Consider the following 20,105-nt stretch of genomic DNA (forward strand, 5'->3'; position numbering starts at 1 on the left):
ACGTCACTTTCAAATCCAAATAAAACTGTCTTTCCAAATCCACGTCACTTGCTCGCATACAATTCCATGCAGGGAGCACCTCGTAACTTACTTGATCATATTCCACGTCATTTACTCGATCATATTAGCTTGTATGCCGATTTCAAAATTTAATACTCTACGGCTACATTGGGCTCCGTGCGCAGCGGTTAATAATCTCTACGGCTACATTGGGCTCTGTGCGCAGCTGGCGGATTTGAAAGGGAAAAACTCGAATGCATTCAAATTCGATATATCATTATTACATTTAGACGGCAAAAGAAAGGGAAATCGCACTAGGAAGCTTGGCCAACAGATATAGGAAGAAGAGTGGCTTTCATGGCTGGGAGTTGGTGGGCAAGCTACGTTTCATGGCTGGGAGATGGTGTAGAGTATCTGCGTTTCGATTGGCTGCTAAGTGGAGAAGGAGATTGGAGAAGGGCTGAGGAAATTAGGTAGTAGATAGAGTAGAACATATTTTGGGTTGGTTGGAGAAGGGTTGAAGAAATTAGCTAGCAGAGTAGAACAGATTTTGGGTTTGTTGGAGAAAGGTCGGAGAAATTAGGTAGTAGTGTAGAATTTTGTGTTTTAGAATTTGGATTTTAATACTGTGTTTTCTTTTCTTTTTGAGCATGGCCATGCTTATTTGTTTATACTTTGAATTTTGCCTGTGGATTTTAGTTATTTATTTATTTATTTTGTTTTTGTTTTGAAAATGGTTTGTTTCTCTAGATTGGGTTGTTTGCTGTTTATTTGGTTGTTTGCTGCTTATTTGGTTCTGCGTTCTGGTTTGAGAGGTGAACACTGGTTGGTTGGGGGTTAAGAGGGTTGATTGGGAGAGTGAGGCTGCCAAGAATATAAGATGGGATGACTGATTTAATGGTGAAAATTGAGAAGGTATATATTATTTTATTTGCTATTTAAAATTTTTGATGGTAATAGGTTATCTGAATTTTTAAATCACTCTGTATTTAATGTTTAAATCACTATCTATTGTATTGCATTGTCTACGGAATATATATGAGTATTTTGTAGAACATTTTATCTTGTTTTTTTGATCTTTTGTGGGTTAATTGTCCTGTTCCCTTTTCAAGTGCAGAGGAAGGAAGAACTATACTACCAGGAAGGAAGAATTATACCACCAGTTAATAGTGGTGGAAAACACAGATGCTGTGTATTTTCTAGATTGCAGGTGAGCATTAACTTTTGGTTTCTGTCTTATATAAATAATTTCTAATTAAATTTTAATGAGGAAAGTTAGGTGTACTTAATACGATTAGGGTTTAGATGCATACACACCATGCATGCAAGGGTGGGGAAAATTTTCATAATCTTTCATGGGTTATTCAATGTCTTTGAATTTTATTTTTTGTACTGGTTATAATAGGGTTTCATTATTGAGTATTGTTTGTCAAAGTTCAATATATTGATGCTGATTAGTGCAGCATAAAACCCTCTGATGCTTAAATCTAAAGAAGAATTTGGGGTTCTAGAATTCTTCTTTTAGAAACTGTTTGTAGAATATTTTATCTTGTTGTTTTTTTCTTTGGATTAACTTGTCCTGTTTCCTCTTCAAGTGCAGAGGAAGGAAGAATTATATGATCAAGAAGGAAGAATTATACCACCACCACATGCTGTGTATTTTTTAGATTGCAGGTGGGCATTAACTTTTGTTCTCTCATATCTAATTAATTTTTAATGAGGGTAGGGTAGGCTTACTTAGCAAGCTTAGGGTTTAGATACAAACACACTATGCATGTAAGGGTTAATAGTTCATTATCTGAATTTTTAAATCACAATGTAGCTCGTGGATAGATTACTTTGTAGAGCATTTTATCCTGTTTTTTTTTTTGGGTTAACTTGTGGAGTTTCCTCTTCAAGTGCAGAGTATGGAAATACTATACCATGAAGGGAGAATTAGAGCATGAGTTAATAGTGGTGGAAAACACACATGCTGTGTATTTTTAGATTGAAGGTGAGCATTAACTTTTGGTTTCTGTCAATATCTAAATAATTTTTAATGAGGGAAAGATGTAATTATTCAGTTTACTGTTTAGATACATAGGTGTGGAAAAATTTCGTAGTCTTCGGTTTTTTTTTGGTTATTCAATGTCTTTAGATTTTATTTTTTATAATGGTTATCACAGGGTTTTATTCTTGAGTATTGTTTATCAAATTTCAATATAAAACCCTCTGGTGCTTAAATCTGAAGAAGAATTTGGGATTTCTAGAATTTTTCTTTTAGGAATTGTTAACATATGTTTAATATGTGAGTAAAATTTAATTTCAATTTTATTATAATTATTTTCCTCCCTGCATGTTGCAAATAAATTTTGGTCATTGAATGTTATTTTATCCACAGATTTTATTTTTTTGTACTGGTTGCCATAGGGTTTTATTCTCGGGTATTGTTTGTCAAAGTTCAATATATTGATGTTCAGTAGTGCCATCAAAAGACCCTCTGATGCATAAATTTGAAGAAGAATTTGGGGTTTCTAGAAATTTTCTTTTAGGAACTGTTTGCAAATGTTTAATATGTGGGTAAAATTTTATTTCAATTTTATTATAATTTTCTTCACTGCATGTTGCAAACAGATTTTGGTTATTGGACGTTTTTTATTTAGGCTAGTGACCCACAGTCCAAGCCATGTTTGGCTTATAAACTAACATATTATGGGGTGAGATCATTAACCATTCAGTCAATTCGTGCTAGGATAAACCTTCTAATGTTGAAACCTAAAGAAAATTTTGGGTTTCCAGAATTTTCTTTCTAGTTACTATTTGTAGAAGTTCAATACTCGAGTTAAATTTTATTCCAGTTCTATTATAATTCTTTTATCTCCTCAATACTTGAGTTAAATTTTATTCCAGTTCTATATAATTCTTTTATCTCCAACATTTTGCACATAGAATTTGGTCATTGGAGGGTTCCCTATTTGGCTGAGCAACCCACAATCCATGCCATCTTGAACTTATAAAGTAACACACATTTGGGGTGAGATTATTAACCAATCAATGACCCGGAACAATCATATTCATCAATCTCCATTTGTTATTTTTCTTAACCAGTTTGAACAAAGTGGCTTTAGGGATCATGGATAGACTTACTAGTCCGGGAGAAAAAGTGCTGGTATGCCATCTAAGATGGATGGAATGAGACCTGCCAGGTCACACTTGCATTAGATGGAAACACACCACCTATGCAAAAGCACATTGAAGCAAGACTTGTAGGAAGACATTTGGATTCAGCAAGACCCCATTATGTGAGCAAACACTTTGAATCAAGGCCAATTTAGAAAATTATGGTTTCTCAAATGTGTCCTTACCTATCTAAGTGTAAGCAAGTTGCATGGGATGAACTAACAATAGGTGTGCTAGGGGGTGATCTAACCTAGATAAGGAAAGAAGGTTCAAATACTTGGCAGGGGTTAGCACCTCTGTTTAGTCTTACTCGAAGCAAATCCTAAGTATGTGATTTTTTCTAATGAGGAGTTCAGGGTAGGCTCATTCCTTTTATTTTACAGAACATTAACTCGAATCCGATTCAGCTATCTTTGTGCAAAATCAATACCTACGTTATGGTTTGGAAGAAGAAATATAGTTCCTACGTTTTCCTTCATATTAAGTATGCTGCGAACATTTTTGTAGCCAAGGCCCATAAAAATGCCTTTTATATTTTTCAATTTAAGAGAGTACTACCCTAGTCTTTAAGCATTGCATTCCTTTGCATATTGATCTTATATGGACGGAACCCAATTCCTTGTGTTTCTAGTGTGTTTATTTATGTCAGTGACTGCTAAAATTGGAGAGTAAGAATGGAGTATCTTTTATCGATTGATAATCTTCCTTTAGGGACAGAAACAGTCGAGCCAAAGCAATTACTTATCTCCCAAACATAAGAAAATATTTGTAAAATTAAACAACTCCCAAACAACAATCCATTTCTCTCCATTCAACAATATTATAAGATTTACCAGTTCATTTTTAATTATCCAATTCCATTCATATATCTTATACCCATAACAAATTCCATCAATCTATTTTTGCTTAGAGCAATGTGAGGGTTTACCCATAAGGAAGTGTCTGGTTATCCATTAATGAGTTTGCTGAGAATGGGTAACTTAAGGACTTAACACTCCTAAAAGGTAAAAGGTTAGTGCATGAAAGAGTTTACCAAAAAGAATCCACCTACATAGTCTTTTTACCTCCTCCTATAATATCCAACCATGGTAGATACCTCTTAGTCTTTCTCTTGCTAAAGTGGAGAGAATGTAAAAAGGTTTGCACTCTTTGAACATTTTAATTCCACTATTTAAAATTTTGTGACCATAAAGTAACATAGGAGTCTTTATCATATAGCATATGTATATAGGTAAGACAAAGGGTCCCTTCAATGTGTTCACAGTTATAATATAGGAGCCTAATGTATATAGGGTGCATTCAGTTAGATTCCGTTAGTCTTTTAACTTTTTTTAATTGTTATAAAATGTATCCTTAAACTTGCTTCAGGAATGAGCCAGTAAGGGACCTTAAAGGTGTCAGAAATCAATGAGTAAGGTAGAAATATAATTGATCTAAAATGTATCTTTAAGGCTACTTCATGAATGAAACAGTAAGGGATCTTAAAGGTGTCAAAAGTCGACCAGTAAGGTAGAGCCAGAAATGAGCATGGATTTAGGTGGATGATGCAAGTCAGTAATTCGTTGTAACTCACCATTTTGAACCTTTTTTCCTTTAGCCTATCTTATGAGGTATGGCGAATTAGTTTTATGAGCCATCAAACCAAGCTGTTGGGGTTAGTTTTCTACTTTTTGTCCCTTCTGTTGGGGTTCTCCCTTCAACTAAGAGAAACAAGTGTAGAAAGTAGAATGTCAATGAAAATGATCAACCCATGAAGCTATGATCAAGAGGGGTATTCTGGATGGGGAGGAAAGGGCGCAAGAGCATCAGGCACATTCAGATGGCATTCTTGTTAGTTGGATGCCAATGGTGAGAAGATTTTTATTAAGATGATCACCTACCATGCACCCAATAATTAGGAATGGTGGGTTTACACATACCATGCACCCAATAATTAGGAATGGTGGGTTTACACATCGCTATTAACCCATAACAGACCCAATTCCCTTCTTAAAAATATAGATTTCGGTACTAGATATGTGCAATTCTTATTAAAAAATCAGATTGCCTGAAAATGTTTACCCATCGCCCTAGTCTTGGTTCCTTTTCTAGTTTTGTAGCAAATAAACAGCCCTCTCATCTTTTGCATATTCAGCTAATAATTTTTTCTGCGTCCCAGTTCTACCTTAGATATGGCACATAGCTCAGATAACATAGCTAAGAAATCAGCTGAAGCATTATTTACGCACTTATATTGAATTTCAAAGTAAAAACCTTGTAGTTGACTTTACAACTTCACCAAAATTCAACTAGGAAAATGAATACTCCAAAGTTTCATGCTCCATTTGGATTTTGAGGCGTTGTCCCAATAAATATGGCTTGAATTTTACTATAACATTCATAAGGGTCAACATTTCCTTATCATAGATGCATAACAACTGCTCCTTGTCAGTCAATTTCTACTTTGAAAAGCTATAGGCTGCTGATTTGCATGACCATAGTGTTCATGTCAGTGCTCAAAGCATCATATTTCACTTAAAAAGTCTGAGAAATTTGGAAGTGCAAATACAGGGCTGGGCCTTTTTCATGCGTCAGTAGCCCCCTCTACAGTCCCCATCCATTTAAATTGATTCTTATTGGTAAGATCAGTGAGGTTTGTCATGATGCTTCCAAAGCCCTTGACAGAACTTCCTATATAAATTGCATATTCTATCAAGTTCTCTCAACTGAGCCACATTCTTGGGAGTTGGCCACTCAAGAAACAAAGAGTGAAATCCAAAAAATAAAGAGTGAAACAGAGCCACCACTGGATGATTGAGAAAATTGTCAGGTCTCAGCTTCTTTGATCACTATTTGATAGGAAGCAAAACTAAACGATTTTCATTGTAAATATTTTGTGTTCTTTGCCACAATAATGCTGGGATAAATGGAAATACACTGAGAATTAATTTAGAAAAAAATAAGTTAGCAATGAAGTTATATAGTTTCACCTTGTGTACAAGTATTTAACAGATGCCCGCTTGAGTGTTACAGTTTGCATAGATAAGAAGGGACCCCTTCTGCAACCTCCATCCATTTGAATCCATCCTTTATTGGTAAGGTTGGTTAGGTGTGCCATGATGCTTCCAAACTTGACAAGACTCCCTACATAAATCACATATTCCGTTAATTTCTCTCAACCGAGTGACATTCCTGGGAGTTGGCTAGTCAAGGATTAAGGAGTGAAATTTAAGAAATAAAGAGTGAAACAAAGCCAGCGCTGGATGATTGAAAAAATTGTTAGGCTTCAGGTTCATTGGTCACAATTTTATAGGAAGCAAAACTAACTATTTTTCATTTTAAGTATCTTGTGTCCTTTGCCACAATAATGTTGTGTTAAGTGGAAATATACTGAGAAAATCAATTGTAGACAAACTTAAGTTACTAATGAAGTCATTCAGTTTTGTTTTCTGTTACATGTATTTGATAGATGCCTGAATGAGTGTTATAGTTTGCATAGATAAGAAGGGAGACCTTCTGCAGCCTCCATCTATTTGAATTGATCCTTATTGGTAAGATTGGTTAGGTGTGACCATCATGCTTCCAAAACTGACAGACTCCCTATATAAATTGCATATTCTGTTAAGTTCTCTCAACCTAGTCACATTCCTGGGAGTTGGCTAGTCAAGGATTAAGGAGTGAAATTTAAGAAATAAAGAGTGAAACAAATCCAGCCCTGGATGATTGGAAAACTTGTTAGGCTTCAGATTCATTGGTCACAATTTTATAGGAAGCAAAACTAACAGGTTTTTCATTTTAAGTATCTTGTGTCCTTTGCCACAATAATGTTGTGTTAAGTGGAAACATACTGAGAAAATCAATTGTAGACAAACCTAAGTTACTAATGAAGTCATTCAGTTTCATTTTCTGTTACAAGTATTTGATAGATGACTGCTTGAGTGTTATAGTTTGCATAGACAAGAAGGGAGCCCCTTTGCAGCCTGCATACATTTAAATCTATCCTTATTGGTAAGATCAGTGAGGTGGGCCATGATGCTTCTAAAACCCTTGACAAACTTCTATATAGATTGCATATTCTATTAAGTTCTCTCAACTGAGTCACATTCTTTGAAATAAAGAGTGAATCAGAGCAAGCCCTGGATGATTGAGAAAATTGTCAGGCTTCAGATTCCTTGATCACAATTTGATAGGAAGCATAACTAGCTATTTTTCACAAGTATCGTGTGTCCGCTGCCACAATAATGTTGGGATAAATGGAAAGATACTGAGAGAATCAATTGTAGACGAACTTAAGTTACTAATGAAGTCATTCAGTTTCACTTTCTGTTACAAGTATTTGATAGATGCCTGCTTGAGTGTTGCAGTTTGCATAGATAAGAAGGTAGCCCCTTTGAAGGGTCCACCTATTTAAGTTTATCTTTGTTGGTAAAATCAGTGAGGTGTGCCATGATGTTTCCAAAACCCTGGACAAAATCAGTGACCATTTTGGCATCCACAAAAATGAAATTTTAAAGGCAGGACAATTATTCCAATTAAATGGACATTGGTTAAAACTTAAACCACATTAACACAAGATGTCAAGTAAATTCAGAACTTTGAAGCCAAAACACAATCACTGAAAATGAAGACCTAACTTGCCACTTTCTATTACTTAAATAATTTCGCCTTGCATAAACTAGATCTGGAGAAGAAATCTGTAACTGTGAACCTCGATGAACTGTAATTCAAATTTGAGTACTAAAACCTTGATGAAAAAACTGAGAGCTGTGAACTAGACAGAGATAGAATTAAGTAACATAACATCATAGCCCCTCTTTCTTCTTGGACACATACTAGCCTTAACGAAATAAACCAGATTTGGAGAAGAAATCTATAACTGTGAACCTCAATGAACTGTAATTCAAATTTGAGTGCTAAAACCTAGTAGATGAAACTGAGAGCTGTGAACTAGACCTGGAGAAGAAATCTGTAACTGTGAACCTCACTAAACTGTAATTCAAATTTGAGTGCTAAAACCTAGATGAAACTGAGAGCTATGAACTAGACAGAGATAGAATTAAGTAACACACATGATATGTACTATGTCTTCGACATATATAGTCCCTCTTTCTTCTTGGCCACATACTAACCTTAACGGTAAAGAAAGGTCATCAACTCCTGCATTCATAAAAAGTAGCAAGGGCAGGGGTACTCCACCGACAGGATTGGAGTTCTTATACATGTGAACAGGTTTGTCTCCATCTGGATTAAAGACCCGCGTCAAATCAACAGTATCATCTCCGTGGGTGTAGCCAAAAAGCTCAATGCTATATAAATTGCATATTATGTAAAGTTCTCTCAACTGAGTCACATTCTTGGAAGTTGGCCAGTCAAGGAAGGAGTGAAATTCAAGAAATTAGGAGTGAAACAGAGCCCGCTCTGGATGGTTGAGAAAATTGTCAGGCTTCAGGTTCCTTAATCATAATTTGATAGGAAGCAAAGCTAATGGTTTTCTTTTCTTCTAAGTATCTTGCCTCTCTTGCCACAATAATGTTGGGATAAATGGAAATATTTTGGGAGAATCAATTTTAGACGAACTTATGTTACTAATGAAGTCATTCGTTTTCACCTTTTGTTACAAGTATTTGGAAGATGCTTGCTTGAGTGTTACAGTTTGCATTGATAAAACGGTAGTCCCTTTGCAGCGGCCATCCATCAATTGAGATCCTTATTGGTCAGTGAGGTGTGCTATGATGCTTCCAAAACCCTTGACAGTATAAATTGCATATTCTATTAAGTTCTCTCAAGTGAGTCACATTCTTGGGAGTTGGCCAGTCAAGTAAGGAGTAAAATTCAGGAAATAAGGAGTGAAACCGAACCAGCCCTGGATGACAGAAAATTGTCAGGCTTCAGGGACCTTCATCACAATTTAATAGGAAGCAAAACTAACAGTTTTTCATTCTAAATATCTTGTGTCCTTTGTCACAATGATGTTGGGATAAGTGGAAATCCACACAGAGAATCAATTGTAGATAAACTTGAGTTACTAATGAAGTCATTTAGCTTCACCTTCTGTTAATGCCTGCTTGAGTGTTAGAGTTTGCCGTGTAGAATGGGCCTTTTTTTGGTCATAGTAATTCCTTTGATTATTCAGATCTTCAGTCTGATGCTCTCCAAACTGAGCTATCACACTAAGGGGGGATTTTACTAGGCACTATATGGTGCATGTCCAATAATTCTTTTACTGCTCTTTCTCTGTCATCTTTCCAGGGACCCAAAAATATATTTCTACTGTTCTTCATGGTAAATAGCACATCTCCTCTGATGCATATTCACTTTATTCATCCTGTATAGTTCAACAATGAGTATATCTTTGAATGTCGTTGGTAATACCAATTGCACATGTCTTCTGATGCATATTCACCGTATTCATCCTTTATAAATGAACAATGAGTATATATTTGAATGTGTTTGCTTTTCATATAAGCAAATTCATCAGCTCCTTTGGACTTTGATAGCTTGTGGGATGGTCACGGAGGAAAGAAATGGAGACCCATCATCACAGTTGTTGAAACCCGTCATGGCCAGTATCGGTTAGTTTAGAAAAAGTATTGGATCCTGATCAAATAAAAATAGGTCAATTGTTGCACCATGTGTAAAGAGTTACTTCACTGAGTGAGTTTTGTGAGAGTGATGAAGCGGAACCAGCCCTGGATGACAGAAAATTGTCAGGCTTCAGGTTCTTTTATCACAATTGGATAGGAAGCAAAACTAACAGTTTTTCATTCTAAATATCTTGTGTCCTTTGCCACAACGATGATGGGATAAATGGAAATACACAGAATCAATTGTAAAGAAACGTTAGTTACTAATGAAGTCATTCCACTTTACCTTCTGTTAAAAGTATTTGACAGATGCCTGCTTGAGTGTTACAGTTTGCCATGTAAAATGAACTCTCTTTTTTGTCATAGTAATTCCTTGGATTCTTCAGATCTTCAGTCTGATGCTCTCCAAACTGAGCTGTCACACTACTGGATAGGCAAATGGGCTTTTTACTAGGCACTATATGATATATCTCCATGTCAAGTAATTCTTTTACTGCCCTTTCTCTGTCATCTATAACTTAAAGATACATGTAAGGCGAACATTCTACTGTTCCAGGGACCCAAAAATATACTTCTACTGTTCTTCATGGTAAAAATTGCACATGTCTTCTGACGCATATTCACTATATTCATCCTATATAAATCAACAACGAGTATATCTGCATATTCACTATATTCATCCTGTATAAATCAACAATGAGTATATCTTTGAATGTGGTTGGTAAATTGCACATATCTTCTGATGCATATTCACTATATTCATTCTGTATAAATCAAACGAGTATATATTTGAATGTGGTTGCTTTTCATGTAAGCAAATTCATCGTGCATAAAGCAACTCCTCTGGACATTGATAGCTTGTGGGATGGTCATGGAGGAAAGCGATTGAAACACATCACAGATGTTGAAACCCTTCATGATCGGTATCAGTTGGTTTAGAGACAGTATTGGACCCTGATGTACCAGATGTACATCGCTATTCAATCGTTGTCAATTGAATGGATGTACATCGCTATTAATTAAAAAGAGACCGATTTCAGTATGTCTTGCGATGTGGGGCCTCGATCACTGTCCCATCAGTTTGTGTTACTACCCTAATGATTCGAAGAGTTACTTCCCTGAGTGACTTCTGTGAGAGCGATGACCTCTCATCGGAGAATCTGGAATACCTTTTTGATAGTTTATGTTTTTAAAACCAATTCATTGTGCCTATCTAGATCGATATATATATATACCCAGTTGCTCTTCGCGTGGATTCTGTTGTTTACCTTGATTTTGAATTAGTGAATCTTTATCCAGATACAGAGGTGTGTAAACCGCTTAAATGGCCACATTAACCCCCGAATAGGGTTTTAGGCGGTGGCTTCCTCCATTGGTGTCGACGGGATTCGTTTCGGTCTTCATTAACAACTCTCAGCCAATTGGATTTTCCCGTAGACAGGAATTCTGGTCATGATTTCTTAAGATAGTAATATCATTAAGCAAGGTTTTTCATTTGATAGCACTTTCAATACCTCGATACAAAATAAAATGATAATAACATTTACAACATTTACATTTACAGGTCTTTCTTGAAACTTGAAATGCTTTAAGAGATGGAATGGGTAGGTTTTCTATTTAGTTTACATTAGGTTTTCTATTTAGTTTACATTAGGGTACCCTAGATATTGTTTTTGTAATTTATGACTATTTACTTCATAACTGAAATTTACAATGAATTAATTTTTATTATATATAATAGTTATTTTTGTAATTTATGACTATTTACTTCATACCTGAAATTTACAATGAATTAATGTTTATTATATATAATAGTTATTTGACTGGGAATGATAGTTAATTATTGTATTTTGTTTTTATTATTATTTTTAGTAAATTTGTAATCAATTTATTTTCCCATCTTCTTATGAAACAGGTGTTAAACCATTGGATGGGGAAAGAGCTTTTGACCAGAAGTCATAGAAGATGATGGAATTGTCTTCCCAATCTCATGTGAGATTATTATAATATTTATAATAGATTAATTTTTATTATTTATAATATTTATTTATTTTGAAATAGATGTTGAAAAATATTTAACTAATTTTTTTTTTGCTTAAGTTTGTTAAGCAGATGCAGATTGTTGTGACAGAGTAATATATGAGAAGGTAGATTAAATTTTCTCCTAATTTTGTGAGATTTTTTTTTCCTGCAATTTTAAATGGGAGAAAACTATTTTTTTTAATTGTTTTTGTTATTTATTATTTAAAATAGGAATATTATTAAAACTTTAATTTTCTGATGGTATGAAACAGAGATCAATACAAGAAGAGCGTGCACAGCAGCAAGATGGGAAGTGCTTCACAAAGGCTCAAACTCTGTCAAATAATCACATATTAGGTGTAATTGTAAATTGTATTATGATTTTTGATGTACTCTCACAAACTATACTTTAATATATAATCAGTTTTTTTTTGAGAGGGGCTAGACCCTTCTCACAACCTCCAAGATAGCATTGGCCAAAGCTATCTTGGAGGAGTCTCTTTTTGGAGTTTTTTTTTTCAATTTTTTTTTGTTTTATTTATAATTATATATATATATATATTTTTAATAAAATATGTTTTTGTTTATAATTATTTAATTAATTAATATTTTTAAAATGAAAAAAAAAATAAAACTTCATATTTTAAATTTTATTGAGCATATTCACATTTTTTTTTCACATTCACATTGCTTTCGCATGACACTTACATATAATAACCTCAAATGATTTAATAAAAACTGAACTCATAAAATTATATTATTTCTAATTTTGTTTCACGTTTACAATTCTTTCACTTGATACCTCTATATGACAACCATAAATGATTTAGTAAAATTGAACTCGTAAAATTACATTCTCACATTCACAATTCTTTCAGAAAAATAAACTACATTTAAAAATGTTGATTCAAGATAAACTGCTATATTTAAAATTTTGTTATCTAATAAAAAATAATATTTAAAATTTATACTAAATAAGAGACTAAATTTTTTTATTTATTTGTGTTGTGTTGTGTTGTGTTATGTGTTGTTCCTGTATATATGATTATACACACATGACATTGTGCTTAATATGATGTATTTTGTATTTTAAAGTTATGAAAATTTAATAAATATTAGTTTCAAAAATATTTGTACAATTGTATTATCTTGTGTTATCTCATATGCATAAATTTGTATTTTTTATAAACACATAAATGGTTTTCAACTTTACATTTTAAAATTGTACATTGAAATTTGTGTGATCTCATATAGTTACAAATAATTTATTCTTAAATTTGTATTTTTATAAACACATATATAGTTTTCAACTTTACATTTTAAAATTGTACATTTAAATTTGTGTGATCTCATATAGTTGCAAATACTTAATTCTTCATAAATGTGTATGATTTATTAAAATCAACTAATAAAATTACATTCTCACATTTTTTCACATTCACAATTCTTTCGTAAAAATAAGCTACATTTAAAAATTCTGATTCAAAATCAACTTTTGTTATCTAATAAAAAATAATATTTAAAGTTTATACAAATAAGAGACTAAATTTTTATATTTATTTATGTTGTGTTGTATGATGTGATGTGTTGTATTGTATTGTAATGTGATGTGCTGTGTTGTGTTATGTGTTGTTTGTGTATATATGATTATACACACATGACATTGTGCTTAATATGATGTATTCTGTATTTTAAAGTTATGAATATTTAATAAATATTAGTTCCATTATGAATATTTAATAAATATTAGTTCCAAAAATATTTGTACAATTGTATTATCTTGTGTTATCTCATATGCATAAATTTGTATTTTTTATAAACACATGTATGGTTTTCAACTTTACATTTTAAAATTGTACATTGAAATTTGTGTGATCTCATATAGTTACAAATAATTAATTCTTCATAAATTTGTATTTTTATAAACACATGTATAGTTTTCAACTTTACATTTTCACATTTTTTGACATTCACAATTCTTCCAAATACTTAAATTCTTCATAAATTTGTATGATTTAGTAAAAATGAACTCGTAAAATTACATTTTCACATTTTTTGACATTCACAATTCTTTCATAAAAATAAACTACATTTAAAAATTCTGATTCAAGATGAACTTACATATTTAAAATTTTGTTATCTAATAAAAAATTATATTTAAAATTTATACGAATAAGAGACTAAATTTTTATATTTATTTATGTTGTGTTGTATTATGTGATGTGTTGTAAATTTGTGTGATCTCATATGGTTACAAATAATTAATTCTTCATAAATTTGTATTTTTATAAACACATGTATAGTTTTCAATTTTACATTTTCACATTTTTTGACATTCACAATTCTTCCAAATACTTAAATTCTTTATAAATTTGTATGATTTAGTAAAAATGAACTCGTAAAATTACATTTTCACATTTTTTGACATTCACAATTCTTTCATAAAAATAAACTACATTTAAAAATTCTGATTCAAGATGAACTTACATATTTAAAATTTTGTTATCTAATAAAAAAATTATATTTAAAATTTATACTAATTAGAGACTAAATTTTTATATTTATTTATGTTGTGTTTTCTATCATGTGATGTGTTGTATTGTATTGTATTGTAATGTGTTATGTGATGTGTTGTGTTGTGTTATGTGTTGTTTGTGTATATATGATTATACACACGACATTATGCTTAATATGATGTATTTTGTATTTTAAAGTTATGAAGATTTAATAAATATTTGTTTCAAAAATATTTGTACAATTGTATTATCTTGTGTTATCTCATGTGCATAAATTTGTATTTTTTATAAACATTTCATATATGCTTTTCAACTTTACATTTTAAAATTGTACAGTGAAATTTGTGTGATCTCATGTAGTTACAAATACTTAATTCTTCATAAATTTGTATTTTTATAAACACATATATAGTTTTTAACTTTATATTTTAAAATTGCACATTTAAATCTCCTAGTATTTTTTATAGCAATAATTGAAATATTAAAAATTTTAATATGTATATCATCACAGCACTGCCAAAATGTGGGAGGTGGGAAGTGTCTTTGAGCATTTGTTTTTGGTGTTATAATTTTATTTATTTTAATTTTCCAAATAATATTTTAATAATAAAGTTGGATGCATGTGACATATTTATGATATTTGATTTTCTATTTGTTTATAATATAAAACTAGTTTTATTTTAAATTTGTGATTTAAAAACTAAAGATTTCAAGTCACATTTTGTATTCAAAACTTTGATTCATCCAATATCATTTGCAAAACTTTGATTAGTCATATCTCATTGTTTTTATATTCATATGATATTATATATATCCACAAACCACACTTTACAAAATAATGTTGATTTATAAAAATTAATAATAAAAAATTTAAAAATTAAAGAAACTTAATACCACTTTAAATTTACAGATTTATTTAAAAAATTAAAGAGGCTTCAAAATTTATATATTTATTTATGTTGTGTTGTGATGTATTATATGTTTATATGTATATAACAAAAAGCATACAATGTTATTTTTTTTCTTCCAATAAACTACATTTAAAATTCAAGATTAACTTCCATATTTAAAATTTTGCTATCTAATAAAAAAATAATATTTAAAACTTATACAAATAAGAGACTAAATTTTTATATTTATGTATGTTGTATTGTATTATGTGATGTGATGTGATGTGATGTGATGTGTTGTATTGTGTTGTATTGTAATGTGTTGTGTTGTGTTATGTGTTGTTTGTGTATATATATTATACACACGACATTGTGCTTAATATGATGTATTTTGTATTTTAAAGTTACGAAGATTTAATAAATATTAGTTTTAAAAATATTTGTACAATTGTATATCTCATATGCATAAATTTGTATTTTTTATAAACACATATATGGTTTTCAACTTGCATTTTAAAATTGTATATTGAAATAATTATTTTTTCATAAATTTGTATTTTTATAAACACATACATAGTTTTCAATTTTACATTTTAAAATTGTACATTTAAATTTGTGTGATTTCATATAGCTACAAATACTTAATTCTTCATAAATTTGTATAATTTAGTAAAATTGAACTCATAAAATTACATTTTCACATTTTTTCACATTCACAATTCTTTCATAAAAATAAACTACATTTAAAAATTCTGATTCAAGATTAACTTACATATTTAAAATTTTGTTATCTAATAAAAAATAATATTTAAAATTTATACAAATAAGTGACTAAATTTTTATATTTATTTATGTTGTGTTGTATTATGTGATGTGTTGTATTGTATTGTAATGTGTTATGTGATGTGTTGTTTGTGTATATATGATTATACACACATGACATTGTGCTTAATATGATGTATTTTGTATTTTAAAGTAATGAAGATTTAATAAATATTAGTTTCAAAAATATTTGTACAATCGTATTATCTTGTGTTTTCTCATGTGCATAAATTTGTATTTTTTTATAAACACATATATGGTTTTCAACTTTACATTTTAAAATTGCACATTGAAATTTGTGTGATCTCATGTAGTTACAAATAATTAATTCTTCATAAATTTGTATTTTTATAAACACACATATAATTCTCAACTTTACATTTTAAAATTGTACATTTAAATTTGTGTGATCTCGTATATAGTTGCAAATACTTCATTCTTCATAGATTTGTATTTTTGTAAACACATATATAGTTTTTAGCTTTATATTTTAAAATTGTACATATAAATCTCGAAGTATTTTTAATAGCAATAATTGAAATATTAAAAATTTTAATATGTATATCATCACACCACTGCGAAAATGTGGGAGGTGGGAAGTGAGTGTCTTTGAGCATTTTTTTTTTAAGTGTTCTAAATTTTATTTATTTTAAATTTTTAATTTTCCAAATAATATTTTAATAATAAAGTTGGATTTATGTAAGTGACATAGTAATGATATTTGATTTTCTATTTGTTTAAAATATAAAACTAGTTTTATTTTAAATTTGTGATTTAAAAACTAAAGATTTCAACTCACATTTTCTATTCAAAACTTTGATTCATCACATCTCATTGTTTTTATATTCATATGATATTGTATATATCCACAAACTACACTTTACAAAATAATGTTATTTTGTAAAAATTATTGAAAATTTAAAAATTAAAGAGACTTAATACCACTTTAAATTTACAGATTTATTTAAAAATTAACAAGGCTTCAAAATTTATATATTTATTTATGTTGTGTTGTGATGTATTATATGTTTGTGTGTATATAACAAAAAGCATACAAGGTTATTTTTTTCCTTTGGAAAAAACGTAATTTTCATTGATATATAAAAATTATATGCTTGCTGTATATGCATAAGCATATGCTATAAGAGGTAGTGCTTGTTAGTTTCAAAAAGAAATCCAAAAATTTGATGCCTTTTATCCCCATAGGGAGGCATCCTTTTTTGATATGATCATCACATTGTATTTACCAAAAAAAAGAGTAGCATAGACAGGCTCATAGTTATATAACCTGTCCATAGTTCTTGTTGGAAACTAAAAAATAAATAAAACATATAAATATTTACATGTGGTAAGCAAAAAAATCCATGATTTAAGCTCCTTGTGAGCTTGCTGTAGCATCTATGTCCATGAGGGGCCGTGGTAGTACTGGTAGAAATTTCCCTCTTTATGTTCTTGGATCATCCAAGTGCAGGATGGCCTGTGCGTAGCTTCTTTGGATAATCTGTCAACATTTGTATTTCGCTCCATGAAAATGTGATGACATGTAATTGAGTCAAAAGTAGTAATAAGACGGTGGGCCTCTTCGAGAATGTGTAACGAAGTGTATGTTGAGCATCTAGGTTTTTTGTTTATCCAATCACAAACAATTTTTGAGTCACCAAAGAGTTGAAGGTCTCGACATTGGATTTGCAGAGCATGTTTGATGAGAAATTTTGCAGAGGATAGCTCTGCGAAATTATTACTCCCTCCCCCTAAACCCATCCCATCTGTATATGGAGGGAATGAGAATCAGAGAGGTTAAGTATGGCCCCTCCCCCGCATCCGTCCTCCTCGACAGACCAGTCGAAGTAAGCCCATGGCTTTGAATGATTTATGGATTCGGGAATGATGGTTTTGGTTTGGGTTTTCTCCTTGTCATCGGGTATGATGGAATAGTCAGAGATGATATGAGAAGTAATGGAGGGCCAGTGTAGCAGGGAGTTTTGGAAGATGAGGTTGTTGCGGGCTATCCACAGTCCCCAACATATAAGTAAAGGCAGATTTCTCAGATTTTGTGGGCAGGCGCTTGTCCACCAATTCGACCAAGCTTCCTTTACAGAAGCGCCGTGACACCTTGTCGGGAAAGAAGTCATTGTTGAGATTGATTGACATAGCTCTCGGGCAGCCTGACATTCAATAAAAAGATGAGTGGCAGATTCATTGCTGCATTTACATAGGTAACACTGGAAGGGGCCACGATGAGCTGGCTTGAGTAGATTATCTCCAGTGGGGATTTTGTTCTTTAGAATAGTCCACATGAGAAGTTTGCTCTAGGGGAGGGGGCATTTTAGCTTCCATAGATGCTTCCACCATGACTCTAGGACTTGTGGGCGACGATCATCAGCTAGTACTAGATATCCCTCCTTTGGTGTGTATTTCCCTGTTTTTGAAAGTGCCTAGATGACTTCATCTTCATCCTCACCAACCCTGATATGTGCCTCAGTGAGGGCCCTAATGAATGTATTCCATTTTTGAGTCCATTGATGGGGAATGTTTAATCTCTGAGTCGATTTCCGGGCTTGCTGAAAAGGGGTGGAGCGCTCCACGTATGCTATATGGCTAATATGGGTAATGTTGCAATCCCTAAAGAAATATCTAAGGTCATCTGGTAGCCTATGTAAATCCCGCATCCAATCCAAGTATCCCGACCTATCCTTACTTTCATTTCAGACTGAATTTTCCATGTAATTTCGTTCGCGATGATGTTAAGTGATTTTGTTACCGCCTTCCATATAATTGAGACCCCTGATTGTAATCTCTGTGGTTGACTTATCCAATCCATCAGGTTTGAGGGGGCAATATATTTTGAACATGCCACCCTAGTCCATAGGTTGTTTGTTGTAAGAAGATGCCATCCTAGTTTTGCCGCCAGAGTTGAGGAGAAGTCTTCTAATTTCTTTATGCCCCATCCGCCCCATTTCTTGGGCAAGTTTACCCATGCGAAGATTCTTCCTGTTTGTTGTCCCTTCCAAAGGAATCTGCAGCATAAGCCCTGTATTCTCGGTAGAATACCCCGAGGGATCCAAGCCAGTGACATCTAGTAAACTGGGTGGCCTCTAGGACAACTTTAATGAGCGTAAGTCTCCCTGCCTTGGAAAGGTATTTGTGGTACCAAATGTTTAGTCTTTTCTCCATTTTGGAGATTAGCCAGGTCCAATCTGCGATCTTGTATCCCAGAGGTTTCAACTTGTAGCCCAGGTATCTGAGACCATCCTGGAAGAGTATACTCGAATCTTTGTAGTGCATAATGGATTTCATGGGGGGAACATCCAACCTCTGTGAGGGTCAATTGTTGCAATTTACAATCATATCTGTGGTTGTTTGGAATAAAGCAATTGCGTTCTTCATGATTGTTAAGTCTCCAATGCTTACATTGAGGAATAGAAGAACATCGTCCACAAATAGCAAATGAGTCAAAGTGCAATCATCTGTGATTTTTATTCCCTTTACTCTGCCTCTTCTGAATTCTTCTTTGACCAACATGTTGAGGCCTTCCATTATCAATAGGAACAAAAAAGGGGATAGGGGACAACCCTGACGGAGACCTCTTTCAGAGTAAAAAAAAGGGGGAAGTTGCCCCGTTGATCAACACACTGAAAGGTATGTTAGTGATGCAGCTCATGATCCATTTTATGAAATCAAAAGGGAATCCTAGGTGGGTTAAGAGCATTCTAATATATAACCAGTTTGCTCTATCAAAGACTTTTGAGAGGTCTACCTTTAGGATCATACTGATTTTCTTGGAGTGCAGAGAGTGTAGCACTTCCTGGGCAGTTCCCACTGCTTCATGAATTTGTCGATCTTTTAGGAAGGCAAATTGCTCTAGAGAAATATACTTGGATAGTATGGGCCACATCCGATTTGCAACAATATTTGCCATGATCTTATAGATGCAGTTACATAAAGATATAAGTCTGTAGTTATCGAAGGTATAAGGGTTGTCAGATTTTGGAATGAGGACGATGAAAGTGGAGGTGAAGGATTCAAGAATCTTTCCACCAGTTCTGGAGTGTTCAATGACTTTTAGAAGATCCTCCCCCAGAGTATCAAAGAACGTTGAGTAGAACTCAATCGTCCAGCTGTCTGGCCTTGGG

General features: G+C 32.3%; 1 long non-coding RNA gene across 4 annotated transcripts; it reads left to right on the forward strand.

Moving 5' to 3' along the window:
- The first annotated feature begins 305 nt into the window (after nucleotides 1–305).
- Nucleotides 306–12,199, forward strand: LOC149147856 (uncharacterized). Of its 4 annotated transcripts, none has more exons than XR_016262511.1 (7): nucleotides 306–915; nucleotides 1,118–1,210; nucleotides 1,601–1,674; nucleotides 1,905–1,993; nucleotides 11,638–11,714; nucleotides 11,823–11,869; nucleotides 12,017–12,199. It is a non-coding gene; the product is annotated as an uncharacterized LOC149147856 (long non-coding RNA). The 4 variants fall into 4 exon arrangements; XR_016262512.1 differs by having other exon boundaries at nucleotides 11,835–11,869; XR_016262514.1 differs by lacking the exons at nucleotides 11,638–11,714; nucleotides 11,823–11,869 and having other exon boundaries at nucleotides 1,900–1,993.
- The last annotated feature ends 7,906 nt before the right edge of the window (nucleotides 12,200–20,105 follow it).

The sequence above is a fragment of the Pinus tabuliformis genome, chromosome 9 (assembly GCF_031772625.1).
Source record: "Pinus tabuliformis cultivar Carrire ecotype Pingquan chromosome 9, CPIR1, whole genome shotgun sequence".
Classification (NCBI taxonomy): Eukaryota; Viridiplantae; Streptophyta; class Pinopsida; order Pinales; family Pinaceae; genus Pinus; species Pinus tabuliformis.